Below are 11,161 nucleotides of genomic sequence, written 5' to 3' on the forward strand. Positions count from 1 at the left end.
TTAGCTTGAGATAGAGAAATAAACATTTCACTCTCTTTTGGCGACGTTTTTGTATGAAAATGAGGCCCCAGGCCTCGAACAAGCAGCCGTTGTTCCCATGGCAATGAGAGTGCAGCAACCTTTAAAAAGGGTATTTTTGTGCATCCCCCCTGAGTGCCTAACTGCATGCAAAATTTGAAAGTTTTCATCTCCCAAGATGTTTGATTCTTACAGAGACTTATTATTAAGCGTTTCAATTCTTAGGCTAACAAGAGACATAACCTTTAACCACAACTGTCTGGAAGATTTCCTGACATTCCGCTTTATGGCATGGAAAACTTGAAAATATTGTTGTAGCAAGCTATTACCAAGGAGCGAGCTTACTTATCAGATGAATGTCATTGAAAACGAATCTATCCTTAGCTGATGAGAATGATGAACAAGCTGTGGGGCCACAGAGGTTTGACGAACTCCGGCTTTGTGACGAATTTATTTCATCCGGTGGCGATTTTTGCACAACATAACATGACTTAATAGTCACAGGACAGGACAGGACTTAAAAAAAATAATAAATAATGTATGCATTTACGATGGAGAAGTTACTTATTCCATATGTGACCGTAAAGTTAAAGCTAAAGTTAAGATAAAGTTACTAAAAAAAACAGTGCACTGATAAAATTATTGACCGATAAAATTATTGACCTCGCAGCTGACACTTTTGAAAGTGAAACGACAATTTTTTCTACATTCCTAAATTTCCCTCAGTAATGAGGCCAACGTATACCATGATTTTTAAGTGTGTTGTTTCACGAAAGAGATCAACAGCTTTCAATACATCTTGACTAATGTAAGAACCACACGATACGATTCTGCACGTTTTTGATCTTTTAGAATATCGACAAATTTTCTGGTTAAAAATTTTTAGCAGTAATCTAATTCACAAAAGTGTATCTGATAACGTGACTGAAGCAAAGAGATTTTATCATATAAACTACGTTGTTATACAAGGATTTCCAGCCCTGAGAAAAGCAGTAACAACACACGTGAAAAAATACGATATTTTTTCACTAGTGTTTGATATCGCCAATCAGTTGACACGTCCCTCACGTTTGGCGCCATTCGGTCAGGTTGATGAATGAACAGCAAAGCCTTCATCATTCTCAATCCGAGGTCGTTTGTCGAATTTTTTCGGATTATGGCTGCTAAAACATTGGAAAATTCCTATCGCTTACAAAAAATACGATAAGAAAAACTGAAAGTTACGTATTCAGTGGCTTTGGAAATGGCATTTCTTGTGGCTGAGAACGAAAATCGACAACTCGAAGATTTGCTACAGGCCGATTTTGGCCGTGTACATTCTGTCAGTAAGGACTAATTCAAAAACTGAGAATTTTTTACATTGGAAAACTATGCCCATTGTTTGTTTAGGTAGTGATTCAACGCATGTTTTCATCTTGAGTGCGCCAAAGTACTTTACGATTTTTATTCGGGGATTGTCGATCCTTTTATTTTCATTGATGAATTAACGTGAATGAAAGTGAACCTCGCAGTAATGTGCACTACTTAGGCAGTAGTGAAAATAAGGCCTGAAAAAAATTTCAGGCCTGTATTGGATTTAATCATGACTTAGTCAGAAATAGAAAAGAAAAGCTGATCAAATTCAAAGACAATGCCCTTTGTTTAGTATCTCAAATATCCATAAAAGAATATCTTGAAACAATAGCTTTAGAGCCAAACAATGGCTTATTAATTCACGAGGGAAATTCAAACTCGCTGCCATTACAATAGCGAAATTCACGAGGTAAATTCAAACATAGCCGATTACTGCACGAGCGAGAAAGTTGAAAATTAAGCGAAAGAGCGTTTATGTCAAGTCTTACCCTGGGGAGGAGTAGGGAGTTACTTTTTGTTCAAGGTCACTTGCTGCTCAGGGAGGGTCGGTCAAGACACAGAATGACGCAACTGAGAGACTGACAAAGAGTGATGAAACCAAATGAAATTTGTGTGAATGGTAAGAATGAAACTTGTTTGAATTAAACTCATTCCGTGAAACTGGCAAAATCGCATCACCATCGCAAACAAAAAAATCGCTCGTTTAGCCGCGGCTTTAGAACAAGGTCTTGATTTGCGTTTGTTGCGCACTGATATTGTCGAAGTTTTTCATCCTCTGGAAAAAAGAACAAACAAAAAACAAAAACCGAGATGAATTTTAATCCTTTAAGAGATGAATGACTGAACGCCGCTGAAGGTTTTATGTACCGCGAAGACGGCATCTGATTTTCCAGACGGCAAGATTTGTAACACAAGATAAGAAGTCTAATGTCTTTTCACTCTTTTGATCTCAAACGACATTTTCCACCGACGATCTTTATTACATTACGGCTTATTCTGGAATACATATCGGAACATATGGATACTCGTTACTCGCATTCTTCATTGCGCTGTTGCAATCGTCTTCCTGCACCCAAGTATCGACCTTGCTTCAGAAACCCTTCCATCTCACCCGATACTCTTTATGTCCGTCAATGGAACGCACAGCCAGAATTTTTGCGACTTCGTAGTACTTCGACATTTTTTTCGCAAAACGAGGTCTAACTTTGACAAAGCTCACTTAAAGATCACTGAAAATAGCTGTCTTTATGGCCACGCACTGAAAGAACATAAAATTATCATACGGCAACAATAGTAGCGTTAGTTATGCGATGTTCTATTGTCGTCAAAAAGGAACGCAGAGTAGTTTAAAACTTTCACCTCTTTGTTAAATGCCGCGCACGCCACCAGAGTTTTCACTGGAACTAACTAAAGTAGAACGACAACCCGCAAATATTACTGATTTTTTTAGTCCAGCGATTTAACTCGGCGTTATTCTTAATTCCTGAGAAGTATTTTCCCAAACGCCAATTCTTTCTTCTATTTTGTTTTACGTTACGACTAAAACTAGATAGTTTTAAAACTATCACCTCTTTGTTAAAAGCCGCGCGCGCCGCCAGTGTTCTCACTGCAAGACTAAATTGGAACATTAATTAACCTTTAAATATCATTTTTAAATCCAACCACTTAAGTTGAGCGTTTTTTAATTCCTAAGTGGTATTTTCCCAAACACAAAATTTCCTTCTCTTTTCTTTACGTTACGAGAGTGAAAGCGTGATAGTATTAAGACTAGCGCTTCTTTGATAAAAGCTGCGCTATCAACCAATGCTTTCATTGTTTTAAGACTAAATTAGAACGACCACATTGATCCTTTTTTTCAATCCAACGGCTTAATCGAGCGATTTTTCCAGTTCAAAGTGCGAGTTTTCATAGACGAAGCTTTTTCTTTTCTTTCTTTTCTACGAGTTAGGCAAGTTAGTTTTAAAATTCACAACTCTTGACCAAGTGAAACCATCGATAATAGCTTCATCGTTTTGCGGCGTTGTGCTGCGCGCTATTATCAACTGATCCAAAGAACAGAATAAAGAATTCAGCATTTCCAGGTATTTTGTTTTGGGTTAATAACAATAGTGAATAAGCCTTATTACATACTTCTAAAATGGCTATTCGGTATGTAATTCGAAGAAAAAAAACGCTCAAGACATGTTACACTACGGAATATTTACGCTTATGTTCACATTGAAAACCTTGAAAAGTTGTTCAAAAAAGATTCAGTTTTGTTTAGTTTGCTTTTTTTCCTCTCGTCCTCTTGCCGAGTATAGTTCGTGAATGTTTTTAACAACAAAGCATCCTTATCGTGTTAATAAATTTATAATCAACTGGTTCGCTGATAAAAAAAATATATTCTGAGAGACCAAGCATAGTGAAGGGCATTTTCTCCATTGGGTACCCCTGTGTGAACAGCACCCTCATGAGCGACTTTCCCAACCATTCTCCACTAGTGCCGCTAATTTGACACGCCAACAATCTTGTGACGATTTGAAATTCATCTTCGCCGAGTCTCAGCACAATTTCCTCAGCGCAACAAACAACAAAAGGCTTTTGTTTGAACTTTGAAGTCGAATTTAACCCACAACAACGGCCCATTTCTTGATACAGTAATGGATTAAAACACAAACTTTCTGAACATCGTGAGGGCATGCCAAGATGATTTAAACCATTCAATACGATTCTGTTCGTTTATCATTTCTTTACATAAACGAAATCTTTTTTATTGGCATTTCAGTCTTGATTTAAATAGCACTTGAAAAGTTTGTCTGATGACGTGACGGAACTAATAAAAATCGTAATTCCCCTTGTATCTTATTTATGGTGACATTTAACCAAGACTTACTTAGAAATAGAACGAAATGCAAGAAAGAAATCTTCAGAGTTTAAATTTGGATTTATAGTACAGCGTAATAGCTCAATGGAGCCAATTTAAAGGCGAGCGTACATTTAGGGTTACTTATAACTAAAAAGTAAGTGTATTTATCCACAACATAACTGATCTTACTATTAATCATAACCATCACAATTTCCGCAAATGTGATTGGTGCATTACCTGCGTTATTTTCCACCAAGCATTCTTTACAGTTATAATCGGACAGTGTATTGTACAGATAGCTGTAACCGGACAGTGTAATCGTACAGATAGCTGTAATCGGACACCTGTAATCGTACAGCCGGAAGAAGCATCATATTAAGTCCGCTGATGGCCAGCATTTAACTGTGATTATTTTGTTGTACAGATGAGAAAGCAAACATTCAGAACATCCTAGATATTAAAACCATTCTCTACGGCTGTTTCTTTTAATTTTAATACCTTAAAATTGTTTTTTGTAAACCTTAAGCTGACATTTTGATATAAATCTAATTCACAAAAGTTTGCCTGATGGCCGGCATTTTAACTTTAATTTTGAACTAATGTTCTTAAAGCGCAGCTAAGCGAAGTATAGAAACAGGTTTCTACGTAGACTTCAATATGTAAATGTGCCACCAGCTTACTCGCTCACTGACTTATACAGATGTAGACACTATTGGGAATAAGTAACTTTGATCTATTTTTTATGATCCAAACAGAACCTTTGGATTTACTCATCACGTAAGCAAACTCAAAAACTTTTTCCCCTCTCAGTCACTTATTTCTCCAAAGGCAACTTGTTGATATTTTCAGCGATTGCGGAGTGCTTTTATTGCGTAGCTTGACAATTAGACAACGATAACATTACTGGAAAACGAAAGCCCCTCAGAAATCAGTATTCTACTTTCGGAAAAAAAACACAAAACAAATGTTAATTCAGCCGCAGGCAAATCAATTAGTTTTAATTGAGAGTTTTCAAAGAAGCAGGTAAGGAATATAGTCATCAGTATAATATCTAGTTTCCCTTTTCTTAGTTTTTTGGTTTTTTTGTGTGGTGATTGATGGTGACCATATATTGAATACTGACTCAAAGTAGCATTCAATGAGTTTTAAGCGTTAACAGTCTTAGCCCAACAAAAAAGATACCTCCTGACATTGTGCAATATGGCAGCATTCGAAAAGATTGCTTTAGCAGTTTATTACCGGGCTTATCAAACCAATGTTGCTGGAAACGAGCCTTTTCATTGCTGATGAGGAAGATTGGTAAGATGTGAAGCCACTGAGGCTTAACGAAGTCGCTTTGAAACAAATTCATTCACTTCGCTTGCGATTTTTGCATAACATTAGAGGACTTGATAGGCACAGGAAAAATGTCAACAAAACAGGATTAATTTTGGGAGAGTCTCAATGTGGTCATCTTCCTTCGTGAGCACGTGGTGTCATAGACTGACCTCTTTTCTTATGCGAGACCTTGGTACTTCACAAAAAGCAAACAAGGTCACGTGAATTATTGGTGAAAATTATGGACACTGGAAAACCACGAACTGTAACACTGCGAATATCCTCTGACTTCAGTAAAGGAAAGTACGCATTATGAATAATGATGTCTTAAAGTAGGATTAATTTTGGTTTTTGATCACATGATTGTAGAGACCATCAGTTTCTCATATTAATTAACTGTGGTTAACAGGCATAGCTAATGAGGTTGAAATATATCGTATAAAACTATAAAGGTTTGAAGAGAGCAATTTAGCGGTGGAAATATAAAGCATCCGTTCAACGGAAAAGTACGTTTTTACTATGTATTAAATTACAGTGAATTCAAGAAATTTTCAGTTTCTCAACGAAAATTAAAACATCTCTCTTCGTGAGCGCACAGCGTCATGACTTATCTTCTAATGTGAGACTGGCGCTTTAACAGACAAAGAAACAGATTACGGCATTAGAAACATATGTACCGTAGACCCGCCGCGAGTAACCAAAGATTTAGGTGAAGGGTATCTCGATCATGAAACGCTTGTGTACAAGTAGAAAGCGGAAATTTCGAATCTATTGCGATCTCTAGATCGTTCGTTGAGCTCTCCTGAAACAAAGTCGAGTTAATAGCTAATGCAGATCATAGCCACTGGAAAACCACGTAATGAAGCACCACGGATTTCCTTCAGCGAGGGACAGTCCACAACATAAATAGGGGTCTGATTTTAGTTTTATGATCATCAATTTCTCAAATTGGACGACACTCAATAACCTTAGTGAATGAGGTTAAATTATACAGTATGAAGCCACAGAGATTTGAAAAAGTCGCCGTAGAACGAATTTATCGGACCGTGGTGGCGATTCAATCGCCCCATCAACTGCTTTACGAAGGGCTAACGTTCGAAATGAGACATAACTACATTTTGCAAACACAAGGATCGAAAAAGCCGTTACCAGGCTTTGCCATTAATGCCTTACCTCGGCTACAGTTACTAAATAGCTAAAGCTGATAAAAACCGAGTGACAAGAAAAGATTTTCAATCGCACTTACCAAGATGTTGACAATGTGGCTGATGCTTTCAAAATAAAACAACAAAAACAACGAATTACAGTCGGGACGTTTCTCAACCTTCCGAACTTCCGCTGTCACAGTGTTCTGGGTATCCAGATCACTTGTGTTTTAGGTAATTCCCTTCCCCCCTCTTGGCTAATTGAAATAAAAACGAAAAGTTTCAATTGCATAATTTTTTGTGTGTGTTCGTATGCCCGTCTATCGCGTCCTATTTAGGTTGAAATTTTGAACAGTTAGTGATCATATGATAAAATACTTATTGATGTGAGTTTGGTTTGGCTCTCGTTCATGAAGCAAGGACTTCGCTGCGCTCGGTCCGTAGTTCATGACCCCGAGCCAAGTATTTGTTCCCGTCCGGCCCTTCCACTCAATCAATAAGTACTCAGTATTTCGGTTTTGTATTTATTTTCATCAAAAGGTCGATCACAATACAACTTAAGTTTCTTTCTTTAAACGGTAAGCTATATGTGCGTGATAATCGACTCCTTGTCTTCGTGAACTTTTCATTTTCTAACGGGTGTGATTTGCATGATCGAAGCCAAAAATACTAAAAAAAACTAAGTGACTATATTCGGTTTGGCACGTCACATTTTACTAGGGATGAAAAATGAATCATTTTACCCTGTTTAATGTGAAACGTTAGGCTTAATTGTTCATCCCTTTTGGAACGCTTGGATTTGCATGCATCACGAGATCGATCAGATCGAGAGTACAAATAAAGCTTCTGTCTTTAAAGGGTGTGCTATCTGTGCGTGAAAACTGGCCCGTTGTACTCATGAACTTTTCATTTTCTGGCGAGTGTGATTTGCATGATCGAAGACAAATATAGTAACTGTTCTAACGCATGCGAAAACGGGCGGAATGGATCGGGAATTTGCTCGAGAATAACTATATCACTTGTCTTACCTTTGAATACAGTGACGGAAATATTGTAACAAGCAAATGACATCTGGCAGAGGAGGTAGCTTGACTTTCAGTAATAAACAATAGTCAAGAGAAGAGAGGTGGGGAAAATGGACTGCACTACAGTTACGTTGTAGGATCCGCGCATCCAGAAGGCACTTTCCTAAAAAAAACTCGCAACAGCATTTCCCGCTGCTTTTACCTTTTCGTTTCCTCTTTTTCTCAGAAAATTACAAGAAAATTGCCATTAGAGGGCACTAACACCAAGTCATTATTTGAATGAAAAAAATCCATGATGGCTAATTTTCCTCCTTGTCTTCGCAAAATAACAAATAATTACAAGCTTGCCTCCCGTTTAATTTAGAATTGATGTCAACATTACCTGATTTCTCGAAATTCGGGGAAACTTCGTTTTCTAAGGTACCACAGTCATAGCCAAACAAGTCGCATTTGAGAATCATCAATGAATTATGGGCTCAGTATAGTAGAAGAAGGGTCTCAATGGGGTGATGGCTTTTACGGCTAACCATCAAAGTTTTGGCTATTTAGTACGAATAATGGTTAATATCATTGTAAATGATGTTAACCATTATGTGAATTGTCCAATAGCTTGAGACGAGCTTAGATTAGTTAAGCTTCTGCCTAAAAATGTACGTTGTGAGGTTCCTAAAAAGATTTAGAAGCTTAGATGGGTCATTTTTACAACGGTAATTAATTTAATTAGAAAACAAACATATATACAGGCTGTAATTCTTCGAAAAATTCACTAACTAGCTTAAAGGCCCATTTCCAACCTTGATGCAACGAGGTCGTTTGTTTTTGTTTTGAACCACCGCTTTTGTTCAAATAGCGCCTCTGATTGGTCAGTTATTTTAACCATGTCACGTCTCAAAATACCTTCGGTGTTTTCTCCGATGAATTTGAAGAGCTTATCAAAATAATTCTTTTTAAAACAGTTCTATACGTTTTAATCCGGTATGGCATCAGATGAACCATTGATTTAGTAGATTCCGAGGCAGTAAACGCCTATGGATCGGTTGTTGCTAAAGACGAACGCGAAAATCCTTTCGAGGAGGGTTAAAATGTTGATCCACCACGTTTTCATTCATTCATCAATTTTTTTTAATTGAAGTTTGTCATCCTTGTTAAATAAGAACCAAGGGTCAGTTGAAGTTTCCTGTCCGTGGAGAGGAATTTGCACTTGAAAGAGTGGTCGAGGTTGTTGTCCATGCAAAGCAGCAAATAAGAATTGTAACGCAAACTGTCAGTGTCGCTGACGTTCTTGCAATGAAGTGACTAAACTTAAAATAATTAAACGTTCGGCTGTCCGATATTTTTCCATATTTCTCTTCGAAATCCAAAGAGTATTTATACGAAAATGTTCTACCTTTACTTACAACCCTCAAGCGCTTCCAGGCAGCCTAAAAATTTCGAACTTGATGTTTCTCGCTAACCCTGTATACAGAGTACGAAGCCATCCAAGCGCTCGACACTTAAAAACTTTTCAATAACACGGCTGGACACGGTTCTCAAATAACTCCATATTTCTCTTTGAAATATACCAATTTTTAGTCGGAAAATATTCTACCTTCATTTACAAGCCTCAAGCGCTTCTAGAAAGTGAAAAAATGCCAACGTTATCCGTTTCGCTGACCTTGTACACAGAGTGCGAAGAGATCCCAGCGTGACACTAAGAAAATTTTCACCGGATACTTCCGGACACGGTCTTCGAATGACTAAACGTCAGGCAGTCTGATATTTTTTTCCATATTTCTCTTTAAAAAATACCAATTTCTATTGGAAATATTTTATCTTCATTTAGAATCCTCAAGCGCCTCTAGAAAGTGAACAAATTTGAACGTTGTCCTTTTCGCCGACTCTGTTCACAGAGTACGAAGAGATCCAAGCGTAACACAAAAATTTTCTTCGGATTCCTCTGGACAAAATTCAAAATATTGTAAGGAAACTGTGAAACGACGAATTGCCAATGTATTTACCGTAAAATAGTTGACTATATGGTCAAGATGGCTCTTGAGAAGACGATTTTAGAAGGTTTTCAGTGATCTGGGGAATTTCCCGTTACAGGAGAGTAGGTCGCGGCGCACGTTGCATCAAGGTTGGAAATTGGACTTTCAAATTGAACAATTTTCAATTGATAATTTTGATTTTGTTATCGTGGCCCACAGTGGGAAGGCTTTCTTTATCTAAGATATGGCGTGCAAAATTAAAATTTTCAACATTAAATTTGAAAATCACATTTCTGATTACTTATCTAGTGGTTTTAAAACTCATTGGCAATCAGATATTATCGATAATAGCCATGCATTTCTTACTATTTTTAGCGGAAGTTCCCGTTTAAAAAAAAAAACAAGCTAAAAAGGACATAAACATTCAGAAACATGGGCTGGGATCTGCTAAAAAATAAAGTTTCCTTTGTTTTTTTTTCGCTGAGCGTTGATAAACTTCGACAACATGAAAGGAACCAAAACGGTCCTAACTCAAGAAGGTTTATTTGAAGTTAAATGGATTGTAAGTTACAGCTGGACGTCACAATAAACTTTTACAACAGACTGAAACACCCTACCTATAAAATGTCCGGCCATATAGTGTGAAGTTGTTTCGCTTCTCAGAGAGACCCAGAGCCATATCGGCTGGCTAGGAGTTTAAGATCTAGAGGTTACATAACTAACAAGAAGTTAATTAGGTGGCTTTCTTTTGGGAGAGGGGGGATGTACAAGAGAGAAGATATAATTATAGTACCTATTTAGACATTCCCATTAAGTATCCTGGCGTTTTCTCCCCTTCCTCCACGACATCAAGTGACGTCACGAGATAACCATCGATGACGTCATAGTTTGGCTTATGTGGTAGATGATGGGGTGTGATATACTCTCAGAGGAAAAAACTTTTACTACCGAAATGTAGGGGGCAATGCCCCCCCCCCAACAAAAATGTTTGTCTTCTGAGGGGTACTCTCCCCTCCCCCCCCTGTTTTGGCGCCTATGTATCACGAAGGAAAATGTTGGAGAATGAAAGCTCCCAATTTTTTTTTTTTTAAAGAAGAAGTGAAAACAATCATTTATTTGGGAAACAGTTCAGCTAAACTCCATTTATGAAAGAAATTACTTTTAGAAATCCTCTTACTTTCTAGACTTAACAGGAAATGTTTGAGTTGTTGGGTTAATTTTTTTTTTTTAATTAAAAAAAACTAAATTTTAACGTGTAAAGTGATATTTAGCCCGTACCAATCAGGTCTCCGCATTAGGATAGGTATCTCGCACCAAGCAGATTGCTGCATCAGGATATGTATCTCGCACCAATCAGATTGCCGCATTAGGATATGTATCCTGCACCAATTAGATTACTGTATTAGCGTATTTATCTCGCACCAATCGTATCACAGTATTTGGATATCTTACACCAATCAAAGCGTTTAGGTATTGTTTTCATGCAAATGA

The sequence above is a fragment of the Pocillopora verrucosa genome, chromosome 11, assembly GCF_036669915.1.
Source record: "Pocillopora verrucosa isolate sample1 chromosome 11, ASM3666991v2, whole genome shotgun sequence".
In the NCBI taxonomy this organism is placed as follows: domain Eukaryota; kingdom Metazoa; phylum Cnidaria; class Anthozoa; order Scleractinia; family Pocilloporidae; genus Pocillopora; species Pocillopora verrucosa.